The sequence below is a fragment of the Solea senegalensis genome, linkage group LG9 (genome assembly GCF_019176455.1).
Source record: "Solea senegalensis isolate Sse05_10M linkage group LG9, IFAPA_SoseM_1, whole genome shotgun sequence".
Taxonomy (NCBI): Eukaryota; Metazoa; Chordata; class Actinopteri; order Pleuronectiformes; family Soleidae; genus Solea; species Solea senegalensis.
In genome coordinates this window covers 11971845-11990648 of record NC_058029.1, presented here as the reverse complement: position 1 = coordinate 11990648, position 18804 = coordinate 11971845, and the positions used below count along the sequence as shown (strand labels likewise).

Below are 18804 nucleotides of genomic sequence, written 5' to 3'. Positions count from 1 at the left end.
TTCTGGCATAAATCCAAATAAGTTAGGGCCGAATTTCGGACGAATTAGTTAAATTTAGGGCTTAGATTTGAAATGAGGTGAGGTTAAAGGTAGGGCTAGGCATAGTGTGACTATGTCAGTGTGTCTGCGTGTGTGTGTGTGTGTGTGTGTATGTGCGTCCATTTGTTCCTCCCCCCTCTGAAATTTCTCACAGTGCTCGTTAACCCCTGGGTGCTCCTACACATAGAACCCCCTCCACCTCCTCCTGAATCCTCCTGAAGCATTCCTCCTCTGCACACACACACACACACATACATATCCACATTTTAGATCTACTTAGTTAAGAGTTCCATGTGATAATGAGATGAGATATTCACAATACATATACAGCATTTTGTACAGGACTGTATGGGACTTAAAATCATTAATACCCTCACACTTAAACCCAACTTCAACCTTGGCCTAGACCTTAATCTGATCATAAATCTAAATCCAAATCTTAATCCTGAACTGCTGGAGTAGATGTAAGGATGATCAAAATGTGCTTACATAACAAGGTCTTGCTCATTTTCCTTGGACGTGACATTTAAGGACGCTCATGTGCGCAAAGATGTGTCAGTACATGATGAAAGATTTCATTGTTTTCTGTCCAGATCCATGCAAGTAACTGCAAATAATCCACTTTTTTTTTTCTTTTTCTATGGCACCTTCTGTTTTTGATGCTAAATCGGCAGAGGCGAGACTGCTGCTACCTGTTGCTCTAAAGTGGAGAAAGCAGCAGCAGCAGAGCTGATAGGGTTTTTCAGTTGAAGTCAAAAGTGAAACTCCTCCCCTCTCTTTTCACCTCATACCCCGACACTCCTCTCTCAACTCTCCAGGCCGTTCACCCCCTCCCTGCTCTCCCTCTGCTCTCTCCTCCATCCATCTGCAGTTCAGAGCAACCTCTGCAACCGAACCGATATCAGTCTCTCTGAAGTGTAATTAGACCGGTGACCTCAAAGCTGGTGGCCAGTCCTTCACACTGCCACACATTCTGATATAACCATTTTAGTTTGCTGCTCACTGCGACGAGATGGTGGCGCTTAATTACACACACACATCAAGGAGGGGAGGGGTTTGACCCCGTGGTCCTATCATTTGCCAAAACTTTAATGGAAAAACATTTCATCCTAAGCGTTCGCGCCAGAGAACCCTGACTTACGTTTTGTCATTTAGCTGTATAACAGAACGAACATACATTTTCGAGCTTAGAGAGAGGATCTACCACATATAGCTGCCATTTCACACCGCAAGATTTATGTGAGCAGTCTGTGTCCTACACTCACAACACCAGCTGGCTACCAGAGGGGGGGAAAAAAAAGAGAGAACGTGAACCTTTGCTGCATATTTAAAAGCATCTCTTTACTAAATAAAAAAAACTTATCATCAGTGACCCTAAATATGCTTCACAGCATTTTCCAAATGCACATTATCCTTCCTGTTTACAGGAGAGAACCAAAAGGGATTTTGGTGTCTCTCATCTTACACTCTAATTGCTAAATTGACCCTGTAGTGCATGTTTTAAGGACTAGTATTTGGAGTGTTACACAGGCATTCTGAAAGGATTTTTCTCTGTGTCTCTGAATTTTCCTTGCCTCCTCATTTACTTGTGTTGTTTTGTACTTGCTGAGTGCCTTGTTTTCAAACCTGTTTTTACCTTGAGGCAGAATCTGAAGAACACATCCTGTAGTGTTGTCAAGAGGAGATATGAGAACATAGCAGGGCAACAGATCTGCTATTGACTCTTTCTTGCCTGCCACACACACACACACACACACACACACACACACACACACACACATGCACACACACTGGCACTGGCAAGCAGGATTCCACACAAATCTCTTGATGGCTCAACTACAGAAAGAGTACGTGGGCTCAAACAGACAGTTGTTTTTGTTTCTTAGAGGTTCACACACACACAAACATACACGATAAGAAAATACACATACGCACAACACCAAACAAAGTAACCTGTTGGTATAATCAAATGTTGACCCCTGGCAATAAAGTTACTGTGTAAGAAAGCTGCATCCAGTACTGGACTCCCTGCAGCCCACCTGCATGTGCATACTGTTCATAAAGTAGTACCATAAACATTCCCTATGAATTACTTTGTAGCGCTACAATGACACAGGAAAAATCCCTAGAGTATTAAGAAAACTACACATATTCCCTATGGTAAACAAACAACACCTGGGGTTTGACCAGTGTGAATGTGTTTTTCACTGCAACAGACTCCTCTGTTAAATATAAATGAGATTTTAAAGATTTTTCTTTGCTAAATGTTGGAGATTAACACATTTTTTCAGGATTTTTAAGTCTTTTTAACTGATCTACAGTTTAGTGTCTGATCAGCTCGCATGGAACCTCACCAGAGCTGGTACTAAAAAAGTACCAGGTACCAGGTGCTATCCCTAATGAAAAAGCAAAATAAACTGGGTAGAGTCAAGCCGAATACGAGTCGAACCAAATACGAGTAGATATCGTATTTGGCCAAGAAATTTTCTGGTTTATGACGTAACCGGTAGTCTATACCTTGTTTGCGATTGTCAAACAAGGTATGACAATCGCATAAGCTAAGGTAGGTATCTTATGTTGTTAGCTTCTGCACAGACATGACAGCAGTGTTGGGTTTCATTCCTTTAAGTGATTGAATAAGGATTATTTTATAAAAACCTCCAAAGACAGTGTAGTGGGGTCCAAGTCAGTTCTGTTCTGCAGAAATACTGCGTGTCCCTTTGGGCTGATTACTGGCATGTGACAGTTCAAGGTCATCATAAAGTCATGATTGACCATCATAAATCCCCCGGAGGAATATTCTCTCAGTCTCTCTTTGTTTGAGTGTGCAGGCCAATGCTTGCATCCTGAAACATCTGCCCAGAACTTCACGTCCAGAAATAATAATAATAAAAGGAACAGGGGCTGCCAGATATGAATAACAAATGTTGTAAGTCTTTTATACTGGAGTTTTCTGAGAGAGTGTTCTGAGGCTTCATGACACATTTCTCTCACACGCAGGCTGACAGGCATTACCGTGAGAGAGGGAGAGCTTATGGGGGCTGCACAGTCATGATGGATGGCTGTACAAAAGGAGCTGGAGATCCCATCTGGGTCACGTCTTATCAGACCGACTGATTCACATTAATGAAATCATGACGGGCCTGCCAACTCGCCCGGTGGAGAACCCAAAGTAACACTGAGGAAAACAAGGCAGAGTCTGAGGAGAGATGCATGTCAAGGAGAGTAGAAAAGGCAGAGAAAATAATGAGGGGGGGGGCTAGGGGGTTAGCAGAGGGAAGATAAGTGGTAAATAGTGATGTAAAGTCACGGCAGGAGATGGATTGGGATAATAAGAGCTGACCGAGAGGGAGAAGTGAGAGATCGAGGCAGGCTGGGAGCAAGAAAGAGAGAGGGGAAATGCAGGCCATGGGCTGCACACTGCAGAAAATGTCCATCCACAGGCGAGTGCCGCGACTGCTAGGGAATTCAGCTTATTGATCACCAATGTCTAATGAGGAGATCGGGGCCAAAAACAAATGTGGTTATTAGCGCCGTCTGGTGTTTTCCTCACTCAAACTTTCATTAAGGGGGCACATCTGAAACACTCAATATCCAACTGCACAGCCTGTTATGACAGATTATTCTTTGCAGTGTAACCACAGCACAGAAAACTGGCCCCGATCCACTCGCTCAACATTCATCCAATTGTCCAACAGAGACAATCTGCTAGTATACGACGTTACACTGTCGCCCCCTCTGACACCTCCCAATCACTGTGTAGTGTAACTGTAGGTGTTTGCGTGTGCAACAGTGTGTGTGTGTGTGTGTTGTCTTCACCAGGTTTCTTTTTGTGTAGGTGTTTGTACAAGGGCTGGTGGCTGTGAGTGGGAAACGGTGAGTTTTCAAGAGAATTGTGACTTACTTTGTTTCAGTTTAACAACATCACAACTCTAACACCTAGCCCACCAAAGAGGTAGGTGTTCCAAATCAATGTGTCTCCAGAGGTTTGATTTAAAAAAAAAAAAAAACGAACAAAATAAACTCAATGTAGCAAATGAAGAGTGCTACTAATGTCGACTGTTGTTCGACAGGTTTCCCTTCAAAATACTGACAAAGAATGAAGATAAACAGCATCTGTTTAGATGACGCAGGGAGTATAAAAGGAAAGAAATATGTGGATGACTAAGTAAATTACATTTGAGACATGTGATTGAAAATCATGTGCTTAAGGATTTAAGTGCATCAGAAAAAAAATGGTGTGCAAATAGTCCATTATACATCAGAATCAGCCCTTCCTCTGATCCTCCTTTCTTTTTCCCCCCCAAAACCAGTTCATGACATTCTGTCAATGAACAAAAAGCATCGCTCCACCCCATCTGTTTGTTGTAAAGCTCACTGACACAACCTGATCTGCAGCAGTAGCCGTGTTTAGGCAGTAGTGGGTTGATCAAATCGACATCTGGAAGCACGCAGCACTTACGCTGGGCTGTCATGAATGTCAGGCTAACAACCTGGTCTGGTAATAGGCTACATAATGTCAGCAGGATTTGTTGCTCTAATGGTGAAAAATGACTGTCAAATAGCTTGTCCCGGTGTGGTTTCAAAAGACACGTTCATGCCCGAAAGAAAAACAAATCTCACACGAAAACAAAGTCTTTATTGCGTCCAATGCATTTGGTCAGGCTAGTTTTGGTTGCACATTGAGTCAAGAATTCTGGATGGCATAGCTATTTCATAACCCTATCACCTGCGTGTGCTGCATCTACCTTTGATTAGTTTGTAGACCTCTGCCAGTCAATTTCCAATTCAAATTCTCCACTGCAAAGTTATGACGGCACAGCGACCAAGTGCAGGTGCAGTAGTTTTGAGTGCAGCTTGTCAATCAAATTGAAATAGTCAAACGTGTCTATTCTGCTTATATGTGTTCTTCAGCTGTTTAATGTCGTTTCCACTTCCTGCAAATGGTCTGAAAGTCTCAAACGATGGTTCAGTTTGATCTGGACCTGTTTTAGTCAGACCTCACACACCCGGCTATTTTAGTTTGGACTAAATTAAAATGTCCAAATGTCTGGACGAAATGAGGAAGGTGTTAAAGTTCCCACAGTTCCACATAATTGCAAAGTAACATCATACTTTAGTCGAGAAGAACTGCGGAATTTTTTTAAAACTTGTTCCCCACAGGGGTTTTCTTAGGACTGTGTTTATATTTGTCCCTTTAATTTATAAGCTGTTAATGGAGCTGCTCTCATTTAGAAGGAGTATTATTGACAACAATGTCTCCCTCAGGTTGAGCTGAAAATACTTCTCCATAATTCACTATCCCTTCTTTGTTCATTAAGCAACACCATTACATCAACATCTTTATATCGTCATGACATTGTGGCCATGTTACATTATCAATGACCAATTATTCTGGGATAAAGACCGGCCGGAACTGACTAAGACCAAGTATAAGTATGCGTTGTCTTTACTTGTGGCAGTTTTAGTATTTATAATGTCTATGGAGAAGCCAAACAACTATGAATTTTGAGTATTATTTGTTTTAAATGGTGCAAAACGTGTAAAACACATAATATCAGATTCCCACTGAAATCCACTTAATGTTTAACTATTAGTTCAGTGGAGCAACAGAGGGTAATACAGGAGAAAGCAAAGGTTGCATCAAGCAGTCATGTTTGCTCAGCTTCCCCTCGAGAGAGCAGGGCGCTTCCACAGGGAGGTACCTGCATCAGTCAGGCAGCAAAACAGCCATTAAGCCACCCAGCTAACCAGTCAGCACTGCTAAAAAACCAACCGGCCTGTTACACAAGAAATTAGCAACAGAGGATTACACGCCGCCATTCGCTCCGTCATATCGCACCAGTGGACAGCTTTACACAAACACACTGTGCCGAGCACAGACTCAACCACTTCTGGATGGGGTTTCTAAATATGGAGACGACTCACCTCTAAAGAGAGAGAGAGAGAGACTTTGTATGGATCTGTAAGAAACAAGGATCTGCAAATTAAACCCTACAGTGGGAAGGAAAAACAGGAGGAACATATTTGAGGTTCAGAGAGTATTCCAAACGATAGAGAAGGACAAGGAGTGTAAACACTGTGGCAACAGCAGACATTAGCTGCAACTGTGTCAAACAATTGTGTCTATATGCAAGAGAGTTATAGTTACACGAACATGGTAATGGCATTATAGTGCAGATTACTATGTATCTGATCATTCACTTATGGAGTGTAGACTTCATAAACACCACTCTGCTCAAAGTGATTCTAATTTATGTGTCTTGAATTTGCTCCACACAATAAAAGCAGGCATTTGTTTGAATACTGCATGTTATAAATCCTTCTTTTTCTTTTTCTTTTTTTTTTGTTACACACAATTTGTAATTCCTCAAAATAACTTGATGGCAGACTTTAATTCATACAAGTATAGCACACAAAATGACTTTGTAGATGTATCCGTGACACTGATGCCAGTGCCTGATGCCTGCTATCCAGATATTTAAAGATATAAACTCACCAGCTGCTGGTGGGACTCCTGATTTAAACCTAACAAACCGTAACAAAAGTCATATCATGGTCTGCACCGCGACAGCTCCAGGAACATTAGGAGATATTGCACACACAGTGTGTATATTTGTGGGGGTTATGTGCATGGTTCCCCTTGTTTGCTTGATGAGGAGACGTAGCGGTGGTTAGTCTGAACACTGCCTGCCCCCATTAAAGACTAAGTATGAGATTAAGACTTTATAAATAGGTCAGATTTTTTTCTGTGTGTGCTTTATTAGTGTGTTTTTTTTTAGTGAAGACGGGCTTTTGTGGCCATTCTTAAGACTATCAATGGGTGATTTTGTGGAGTTGGTCAGGTATAATCTGATGGGATTAACAGCTATGCACTTTAAATAGAGTTCTGCAGCCAGGGATTAGATGATCACAGCCAGTCGGTGTTGAGAGCACCAGATTTTTCATCTAGTCCTTTTTAGATTAGGAGTAAAACAAAACATTTATGACTATGGACTATTCCCATGATGATGCTGTCTATGGATGTTTGTGGCAATGTGCACAAGTCAAAACATGATGGGATATTGAGATTAAAGTGTAAAATGTGATTATAGAAACTAGCAACATACTAGTTTCTCTTTTTTAGAGGAAAGGTTCCATCCTTAGGGTGGTGATGTATATTTGACTTGGATGGTGTGTTTGGAGCCGGGGGTTGGCGAGCTGGGGGTATATAACCAGGGGCCTCTACCTTCCTCTCCTTAACTATCCTCCTCACATCTGGATACAATGTGGGAACAGGGCAGTGAAGCTCGAGGGATTGCTGAAGGGAGGGTGTGAGTGTGCTGGGGGATTCTTTACAAAACATCAAGAGCCAATGGGGAAAGGTGGTGCTGCTGGTGGATACAGAGCGGGTGAGGCTGTGTGTGTTGTGGTGGTGAGCAGGCGCAGAGGTGGAGGGGCACTAAAAAGCTCCCCGTCTTTGGTCTCTTCCTCCCTGTGTAGTGGACTGCAAAGCCCCCCGAGCAACAGACAGGCAGGGAAGCAGCTGGGAAATGAAGTGAGTAGCAAAACAGCAGCCAAGGCAAACACAACGAGAATGCACGGATGAGGTACCAAAAATGTGATGTTTCTGCTTCAGTGGAGTAACTACACTGAATGCGGGACAATCACTGTGAGATTAGACTGTCATGAACGCCGTCAAATACTGCACGCAACATGCTGCTGTGCATGAAAAGAGGACATTAAAACTTCTTGGACATAATCTAGCCTCAAGACACTACAGCCGGCAGCAGAGAGGAGGAGCAGAGTACTTCGGTCTGGAGAGCACACGTCTTTTTACCCACACACTTCTGACTTCAGTCAGCAATTAATCACACTTAATGCAGAAGCCTCCAGAGCCACAAAAGTCTTTAAACTACTTTTCTTTTTTTCTTTTTTTTTTTTAAACATACAGACAATGGTATTCTCCATGACCGTGACCTGTAAACAACCTTTAATGTGGAACAAGCTGTCCCACATGAAGGCACAGCCTATGTCATTTAGGGTTACAACACAGGTAAAGGTGTTGTCGGTGATCGTAATCCAATATAAATATAAAGTCGCTGGAGTAGAAACTGCAATTTCAATGGGTGCTATCAAGAACAGCACACTGGTCCTCTGTCTAGGATAAACGTTGTCTGGATCACCAACAAAATCTGATCACATTGGGGCGATAAACTATTTATTTATCTATTTAACATCCTCAGAGGGAGGTAATAAAAACACCTGTTACATCTCAGACAAGATAATGTCGTCTTTCCTCTGGATCAAAGGCCACGGGTCATGAACATGTGTGCATTAACACGAGGTGTTGGTTTATCAACAATCACTCCCCAGCATTTCTTACTTACTAAGATTTCCCCAAATATATGAGATACAGATGGAGAACAAGAGGAACATTCTCAATCCTTTCCACATACTTTTTCTCCCTTTTCTCTTTGAAATCGAAACCCTCGGAACAGATATTGGATGCAAGAAGTGTAACCTGCTCCTACTTGGTGTCCAGCTGTAGCTCTAGATTTGAGGTGAGGGGTGATTAGCCCCTGGGTGAACCCCTTCCTCTCCACCTCTGTCCTCAGAGACCCTAAGAGCAAGCTTGACCCTGGGAGAGGTGCTTCCATGACTACTTCCTAAACCCTGCTTCCTCGTATCCCCCTCACTACAGAAATGAAGAGACTAAGCGTGGGATGGTGATGGTTCATTGATTAGGGTTCAATTTCACTGCACTGCGCTTCGCAGCCGTCTCAGATGACCTCAAGAAATCCCCACATTTGTATTTTCCAGTACTTCCATTTGGCTGACAAATCTTTACACTGTAGTATTTTTGGTAATAGTTCCTCATTTCTTTGACACATTTTGAGAGAGCCACCGGATTCTAACAGAAAAGGAGAAGTCAAACTGACCTCTTTATTTCCAAGTTGGATCCTTCTGACTTTTTGGGGGTTTTAAGCAGGAGGTGTCCGAAAAGTTACCGTAGGGATAAGTGGCTTGATCACGCCACTTTTTTTTTTTTAAACCTTCGATGTCGGCTCTTCCTATCATTGTGAATTAGAAGTGATGGATTGTTCAGTGAGCTGGGTTTAGACCATCGTGAGACAAGTTAGTTTTAGCCTACTGACGATGTGCCGTTGCAATAGTACAGCCATTGTTGCAACGCGAGGGTCTGACCCGACCTACAGAAAACAGACTTGACAAGAGTGAATATTTTAGAAGAAAAAACAGAAATACATCTTGTTTAAAAAGCAACGTAATTACTATGAATTGGTGTTTCTGTTTTTTTTTAAATAACACTCGGGAAAACTGTCCAGCGTTGCCATCACCTCGACGCCTCTCTTTCACACGCATAGCCAGACTTCACTAACATGTATCGCGGCAAGGTTAGGCTGACATCAGTGGCTAATGATCAGTTCCTCTGTGGGCTGAATGATTAGCTGCAATAGCCCGGAGACATTTCCAGGCGTTTTTACCCCCTACGTTAGTCGGACATGCAGCATCACTGGCTTTCAGTCTGCACTAACTACATCCACTCTCTTTGACTCGGTACATAAAAAAAGGGAAAGACTTTTATATACCGATCAATCGTGTTAACAATGTAGTAAATTTGGGGCAGAAGGTATGTGACATAAGACATACAAGGCTTGTTTTCATACTCAGCTGGAGTAACAACAGCTGATTCACTGATTCAAACACTAACTGAGTGTGTGTGTGTGTGTGTGAAACTTTCTGTTTACTTGTTTGTTTGGAGGTGAAGCCCTGATGTCCTCGAGCATTTATTCTGCTTCCTTCTACCCAGAAATCCCTTATCTTTCAAATCTTAGGCTATTCTTGTATGAAAATAATTACATTTTCTATCACTTGAGTCTTTTTTTTTTATTTTTTTGGCGGCCTTGTTTATTTGCAGGGTGTTTATTAGCAAGAGCAGGATGGTGAATACAAAAAAGGCAGCCTCTCAGCTTGGGAAACAGCTCACCCAACCCCCACCCCACCCTTACAGCCCTCTGGACTGCTGTGAGTTTGGATTAAGTTTGGTTGCCATGTCCCCTCCCTAACCAAAGCCGGACTGTCACCACTGAAAAAGCACGCATACGCACACGCACACACACACGCACACACACACCTACACCTACTAAGTTTGCGGCCTATCAAATTTGAGGAAGGCCACAGTCATGCAGAGAGATAAACAGAACAGAACAGATAAGAATGCAGAAACGAACAGATCTTACTGTGTTAGATAATGCTGCTCCACCTCATTTGTTTAACATGTTTTTTTCACCAGTCAGTGTGATTTGTATGAAAAACAACCTGCAGTCAAATGTGTCTATGTAACAGACGTGACAGCTCTACATGTGACAGTCTTAAATTTCCACTTTGATGCTAATCAGTTAAGGTGTGTTTGAGTGTGTGTGTGTGTGTGTGTGAGAGAAAAGCAGTGGATCAATAATGGTAGTCTACTACAGTGACATCTGGGCTGGACAAAGAGTGCTGTTCCTTCCCCCACCATCTCTCTCTCTCTCTCTCTCTCTCTCAATCCCTGATCACAGCCACGTGGTTCTCTGGGCTATTTCTCCGGGCTAAGCTTATTTCCCTTATTTAATCCCGCAGCAATCACAGCAACAACGCCAAGCAACGGTTCATACACACAGGCATAAATCTATAAACTATGATCACGATGTCAGCTCAAGCCCCTGAAAAGCACTGCTAATGAATCCGGCATTGTACTCAGCGCTGTGTGTGTGCGTGTGCGTGCGCCCGTGATTGTTATTTCATTGGATCATCAATAATGTGTAAGATGGGAAAGCAACGTGAGTGACGCTGATGGATAATGCAGCTTGTAATGTGTTTAATGTGCTTCCATTTGAACTGAAGTGTGATACGATTCACTGAAAAACTCCCCGACACGTCCTGTTCAATTTCACCGAAGGCGCTGACGAGGAGCTCGAGAGCTGCAGGCCCCCACACTACTACTGTGGGGCTCAGTAAATAAATAGAGTCGATATCCTGCCATGATTAACAGATTATCAGCCACTCAGTGTGGTCCACCTTCTTGCCTCGACACAGCTACTGAAATTATTTCTCATTAGTGACAACCAGCACTGGAGTCTGACCAGGCAAATAGTCATTAAGAGCCATTTGCACTATGGTAAAGTATTGTAAATAAAGTAGACTCACGCTCACATTGTGAGATAATCATGATCAAGACCCAATACAGAGGCAATTCTTCCCAATGGCTGGCTCACACACAGACAATGTTTACAACGTATCTGCCTGTATTTTGCTCCTAGTAAACACAGACGAGAGGAAACTACTCGCACTAATGCTGAACCTCAACTGATTGTTTATAGCTGCACGCTTCTGCACCTGTAATTGTGCTTTTTCCATCAGTCGCAGCATGTTCAGAGCCGGGTCTGCTCTTTATATTTGCGTCACTTTTTCAGTGTGGACTCGTTCATTGTCTGCCGCTTTATCCTCCGCATGAGGGGGTCACGGGGTCACCGGAGCAATCCCAGCTGACACGGGGTGAAAGACTGGGTACACCCAGGACAGGTCGGCGGTCACAGAGACATTCTCACACACGGTCAATCTAGAGTGTCCAGTTGACCCCCTGCATGTTTTTGGACTGTAGGAGGAAACTAGGAGGAAAACGCACATGCACACGGAAAGAACATGAATTTAGTCTAGGCTCTAATAATGTCCACAACTATGGATGTGTACGGCTTTTTATTTATTTATTAGTTTTTATTTTTAAATGTAGCCATCTGTGACATCTATTAAACATTAAACAAGTGAACACACCTACAAGTAATTAGTGTTTCCACGTCACTAATACTCTGACCCCTCTTCACAACTTAATCCCATGATTACCACGTTACTTTCAGTGGGTCCTAATGGTCTAATTTGAGCAGCTCAAACTTCTCTGTGTATACCTGCATAAGCTGTATTATTGATTGATTATTGATCCACACGGGTGGCAGGGGCATCTAAGAATGCTTTAGTCATGATGACCAGAGATATTACAGGTGAACTGCAGATGTGCATCTGATTATCCCGAGCAGTAAGCAATACGTTTCCCATGGAGGGCTCATTTATAATTTAATCCAGGAGCTTGGTGTTTCTAGGCTGACACAGAGAGAGATTGCCCTTTCAGAGTGGAAACCCCCACCATGCAGCAGGGAATCAATGCCAACAAAACAGAATAGACCCTAGGTCTAGGTCCCATATTAAAATCATGTGACTGTGTTTGTTGGACCACCAACAAAGATACATGCAATTCTTATATTCTTCTTGTCACAGTAAAAAAGGAACAGCTGTTAAATATGCCCTTTTTTTTCCTCCAAATCCCTCTTTGCTGCCTCTCAACATAAACCAACCTCATTATGCCACACAAAAAGTTATTTAAGCCTGTGAAGGTGGATACATCTTTGTTTCCATGTGCACAACAACCGAGACTAGGATGGAAGCCCTAAGCAGGAAAACATACATGTCTTATGACTTGGTGTCTTCACTTCTATAGTAATTCTAGTCCAAAGCTGCACAGCATTAACATGGCCAGTTTTGGACAGAGATGAAGAAACTAAGTCAAAGCGGGGGTAGCAATTACACTCTTAAAAGAACCAAATGGATCAGCTCTTTTAGGACATAAATGTGTGCGCACGTAGAGCTCGGCTAACTCTGGATTCAACAAAGTGTTGGATACTATCTACAGAAACCTTGGGACTGTGCTTACACTGTTCCAGCACAGCTTTTCATCATGGAAACTAGCTCCACTCTAATATCTTGATCCTTAAAGCACAGCTGTTCTTCAGAACTGTTCACAGATACAAATAGGTTTTCACCACCAGCACCGATGCGAGATAGAACTTCATTTAGGCAATCAAAATAGTCATAGAGCTATTCTTAACTCTTCTGTAAGTATTTTTGGCTTTCTCGTGGCAGCATGAACAGGGTGGAATTGGAAGAAGAAGACAAAAAAACAACTGGCTATTTACACATCCAACAGAATAACCACTCACTTTTAAGCTTTGCTTAATTGGACATATGTCACGATGCTCTGCTTAACTGGTTCATCGCAACATATCTAATGTATTTATAGTTTATTGTTGAGTAGGTAAAAAAAAGTCTGCCACACACCTAACTCCCTGACATTACCTTTAAAAAAGAAAATCTACTGACAGGGTTTTTGTAGTGCTGGAGCCCCCCCCCACTCAGACAATGAAGGTAAATGACTATGTCCCTGGTAAAAAGGCACAAGGCCATAATGAGTAATGAAAACAGCCATGTTAGTGCTGCCATTCAGTAAAGAGCCTGCTGCTGTGGAATGTGAGGCGCCATTCATTCACATGGGTTAAAAATGCATTTCTGCCACCACAAAGCCCTGCCTTGTCCTCATTGTTTCTCGCCACACCAATAAAACACTTCCACATTCTGAAGGGAGAAGACACAAAAAAAAATGAAATTGCTAATTTTACTCCGTACACTACAGATGTGGGGGGGGCGGGGGGGCGGTTGAGTTGGAGAGAAAAAAACAAGTCAAGTCTTTGGGAGTGATAAAGAGTCATTGGTAGGGTTGAAAGTTTAATCGTGATAAACAAAGAGATGTAAAGACAAGCTGCTCACAAAAGACAAATATCAGTATTTGCTCAGTGTATGAAATGCGACACAAAGGTGGGGGCGTAATGAAGCACAAAAGGCTTCACTAGAGTCGTGTGTGAACACTGGAGCACGGAAAAAAAAAACAAGAACAACCTAATGTTTTTTTCTCCACAGGCTAAAGAGTTGAATCAACTGACAGTCACAAGTCACATTTAAACACAGGTCATGTTCATTTGTAACCTCTTTCCATGACGCTCAACAAGTGATCTCAGGCATGACGGCATTTTGGACACTTGTATGACAGAAAAATACCAACTTAAACTGAGATCTTACTTACTCTTACTCTTCCTTATATGCGTCTTCCTCAAACCTTTGCAAACTAAACGTGTTTACCTTTAAATTCATTCACGATGCATTGGAACGCAGATGACTCTCTTACAGACTGTGTATTATCTAAGAGTCAGCTTGGGGGAAGTTATGAGATACTTCACTGTTTTTCGGTGTTTTGGTGTGATGTGTCCACTTGTGCAAACACACGGTGAGAGTTAGAGGCTGTGGAAGAAATTCATGTCTGAAATGTGACATGGGGGAGACAATGTAATCCTGTCTGCAAAACAACACACTGCCTCTCTTCCTCCCTCTCTCCCTCCTCCCTATTCCTTTCTTTTTGTGATGTGTGCACGACCTTACGCAGACACAAACACGGGTATTTCTCAGATCATGATAAAGGTATGCTACACAAACAAGACTGCCCACCAATGGAAACTATGTATATACACACACATATATATACCTGTATATTTACACACTCCACAACAAAGTGACACAAGAAATGTTAGCAGTAGAGTAAGAGTGTGTGTATCCACCAATACCAAGTATGCCCTGTCATAATGAGTCATAATTCCAAAAAACACCCAATAAAGACAGTAAAGGCTACTTTCTTATCATTTGTGTTGTTCAAACTGTAAACATGACACATGTACACATGAGCACACACACACATCTTCCTTCACTCCACTGCAAACTGCTATTTTACATAAGTATCTTGTCTGATAACTGACTCCAACCTGCCCAAGGGACAGTCTCCATGACAGCCCAGTGATATATACCTAAAGCAGGTCTATATATCTTTAATATGTAATAGCTTATACAGTGACCCAATCTTTACTCACTATTATCACGTGTGGTATAAATATAATTCGAACATAGTGACTCCTGCTGCTGCTGCTTTATAACATTGTGATATAACCTGTGATAGAATATAATTCCCTGTCATTGTTCAAGTATCTGTATAATAGGATTAGCTCTTTTTGAGCAAGGTTCCACTCTCTTATCAGGCATTCCTTAAAATGACCCTTATCTCCAATGTTGCACATGTAGACTACACTTAAGCAGCTCGTACCTTAACCAGTCCCCTCTGTGTGTGTGTGTGTGTGTGTGTGTGTCTACACTCTTCAAGGAAATGACTAGGTTAAACCAAAGAGTCTGTAATAGTCATAGATTGTAGTGGCAGCAGCAGCAGCAGTAGCCCCGCCGAACACACCCTCATAATAACAAACAATAATAATAATTATAAAGAGTCACTTCCTTACCAGTTGAAACACCGTTGAGCTCTGAACTCTCTCTCTCACACACACACACACACACACACGCGCGCGCGCGCACGCGCACACACACACACAAAGACACTGGCGCAGCTCTCTCCAAAAGCAAATATAAAGAGTCCAGATCCATCAGAGATAAATAGCAGAGAGACACTCACTCACTCTGACTCCCAAGTGCAGCAGCGGCTCACAGCAGCGACCCGAGACTCAACTTCACTGAAACACTCACTGTTATTTATATCTGTTATCATTTTATCATCATTATTATTATTATTATCTCTGCGAATTCCTGTCTACTTGTGTTGTAGTAACTGTACAGGTTCCTCTCCCATCTCTGTTTCTCGCTCCCTCCCTCGTCTCTTGTCGTTTCACTGGTGCTGCGTTCAGGTGTTGTTGGAAAATTTGAGTTTTAAAGTTAAAAAAAAAGAAGGAGGAATTCCCGGGAGGAATTTTTAAAGCAGGGCTATTAACATTCATGGATCATTCGCATTCTTTTACACAGGAACTATATATCTGTCCTTATATATAATTTCCTGAACGTAGAGTCCAGGGTTGGGTCATGTGTTGCTAGATATTGAATGTTAGGTCATTAAAGACACCAATTTCAAATATAGAACTACATTCTGTGGTTTATGTCATGTCTTTGTTTATATTGTTATATTGTTTGTATATAGTTTCTCTGGTTGTCTGGTTGGGCAAAACAGGACATTTTAACATACCCTGTCATTATATTAATAACATAATAACGACTACTAGTAGTTTGTCAATTGTATGAAGTTGTTATTATATTATTGTGTTCAGCATCTGTTTGTGTCCTTTGCTCAGTCAATTACCAGTGACACACCTATGAAGGAAGTGTGTGTAGCTCCACATACTATAGATGATCAGACCACATGTCACAGCAGAGTCATGATATTTAAATCCAAAATCTAAGCTTGGGTATTTGATCAAACACGCAGTCTAAAATTCAATAGTCGAAATGTCCGCGTTTACGAGAGCACCTGAAGGCACCATGGACGGAAAGTGGCCCAGTGTGTTTGCAAAACACCGACGACAAGATCGAGGCTGATAAAAGTTTTTTTATTATTAATTTTATGTATTATTTATCCCTCGCAGATAGTATTTGTCATGACGCACACACGCACGCACCTCCATCACTTGGTGGTCATGGTCCATGATGTGTGTGTGTTGTATGTGAAGTGTCCAGGAAAGAGATGAGGTGACAGTGAACGTTTGTCCCCAGATCGCCAGCCTCACCGTGCGTAATGAGACACGATGGTGCCTGCCACGCACGCACACGTGCGCGCGCGCTTTCAGTACGGACACTGACTTTCGTTTGGACGTCACCCGCACCAAAACCTATAAACCCTAACCACAACCAGTGAATGCTCAACATTAAACTTAACTCATAACTCGCATAATGTTAATCTATTCTTTAACCAGAACATCAGTAACGAGGTTCTCACTCATTAAGACCAAGTTGTGTGTGTCCCATGAGGACAATTGGACCTGAATAAGACACACACGCGCGCGCGTTTATAAAGTCACCTGTATGCACGTCAACAGCACACACACGCACGCGCACAAACACACACACACACACCAACCCCCCACTACAGCAACCCTGGCTTAGTTCTATTGTGTACCTTTAACATAACAGAAGGCTCACATCCTGGAGGTGCATCATCATTTTTTGGGGGAAACAAAGTTGCATTCGGAGGGACCAGGGACAGGACACCCCAAAACACACACACACACGAAACGCCATATACTCCTCCCTGCCCACATGTTTCCACCCTCCTCCTCCCCCCACCCTCCCTCTCTTACTACCCCACCACCACCACTATTATTGCCCTCCCAAAACACACACACACACACATACGCGCGCGCCCACGACGCACACACAAACGCACGCGCGCCGCATGCAGATGACTCTGTGCGAGAGCGCCACAGAGCAGCGCTGCTGGCGCAGAGAGACTGAAAAGAGAAAAAGCAGAAATGCGACACACACCAGAGAGAGACTAGAGCATTATCTTATTCAGCCTCCCCCCTCCAGCGGTTTCACATCCTCATACTAATATAATGACCAGAGTAGGCACCTGTGCCTTGCTCAGCGGCACTTGTGCCATGTCTGTTATGTAGGACACGACTTCCTAATATGGATTACCGTCTTCTTTCTTTTTACTCCTCCTAACGTCCACTCTTGTGTGTGTGTATTTGCGTGCGTGCGTGCGTGTGTGTGTGTGTCGCCCTCCGTGTGAATAAATCAATCTCTTCAAAGAAATGATAGAGGGAGAAACTGTTAACAACTCTGTAACTACACTACACCTGTCTGTCTTAACATGTCTGTGGCGATAAACTCATGTCATGTCCGAAATAGACTCAAGGAAGAGATGAGTGTGTGAGCTGCTGGTTGGAAAGTTTGATTAGCCCCAGAGATGTTTCTGTTTCTGCTGCTGCTGCTGCTGGGGAGGAGGATGTGAGATCGGTCATGCACGCGCACTGTCTGTATTCCTCCAGCTTCTTTCTTTTTCTTGTCTTTCACTTTGAATAACCGACTTCATGACTCGGGTGTATCCTCACAAGTGTCAGCGCAAGTTACACAGTCAATTAAAAGTGGTGGGAATAATGATTTCATTATGATATCACTTCATACTTCACACTGCCTGTGTCGCTATAAGGCGATAGACAAGATATTGTTACAGAATAAATCATCCCTTACCTTCCTTCCTGCCTGGATGTAACCTATTTATAAGTCAAGATCAGACCATCCAGCCCGTCTCAAACATAACATGGTGCGGAGTCAGGGACACGGCGAGCATGTCTGCCGGACAAACGGGGGGAAATGTTGAGATTAGCATACCTGTTTTCATCCGAAAGATTATTCCAGGGTGACTTCAAGAGGCACAGACAATCCTAAAGGTGAAAGCATGCTCTTTGCAGTGTATGCTGAAGTGCATGATTGAGTAGGTCGAGTCCATTCTGTCCCGTAGGGGGGGCGCTTTTGAAGGGGGACTCCGTTGATTATTATTCCCGTGTGTTTCTTTGCCCTGTTTTCTTTTCAAATTGAAAACATAAATCTTGATGTGTCTGATTCGAGCTGCTAAACAACTGTTATAGAGTGTTATGGAGCGCCGGTGTTTGCTGCCGCGCTTCCGCAATTTCCTGGCTCCCCCATTCCGCCTCCCAATGGTTCCGCCCTGAATTAAATGGAACTGTCTGCTATTGTCTCATCAGCGAAAAGTTGTTGATAGCGCTAAGGACTTTTTTTTTTTACGAGAAGTGCGCAAACACAGCGACAGTAGCGACTTGTTCGAAGAAACATTAAACCGTGTCGTGGTTCAGCGAGGAAACCAAAATGGAAATGAAACTATTTGCCAAGCAAAGAGCGTCATGTATTGACAGCTGAGAAGTCCACCCTGTTGCAACACCCACACAGCTGTTCCTTAGGAAATAATACTAATAATTCCACAGACAATCAAATAATGCCTCACTATGAACGTGGCTGTTTCCTTTGTTTCCTCGATCGTTAAAATGTTTAACAATCGAAACC

The 18804-nt window shown here is 42.8% G+C and overlaps 1 protein-coding gene across 5 annotated transcripts in view; it reads right to left on the bottom strand.

Moving 5' to 3' along the window:
• Nucleotides 1–18343, bottom strand: part of LOC122774401 (zinc finger protein 516-like) — a 39883-nt gene extending 21540 nt beyond the window's left edge. The window contains exon 1 of one of the 5 annotated variants that reach the window (XM_044033628.1): nucleotides 18115–18343. The gene's annotated coding sequence lies outside the window, so the exon portion shown is untranslated. The other 4 variants (XM_044033631.1, XM_044033630.1, XM_044033633.1 and 1 more) reach the window with 4 other exon arrangements.
• Nucleotides 18344–18804: the final 461 nt, after the last annotated feature.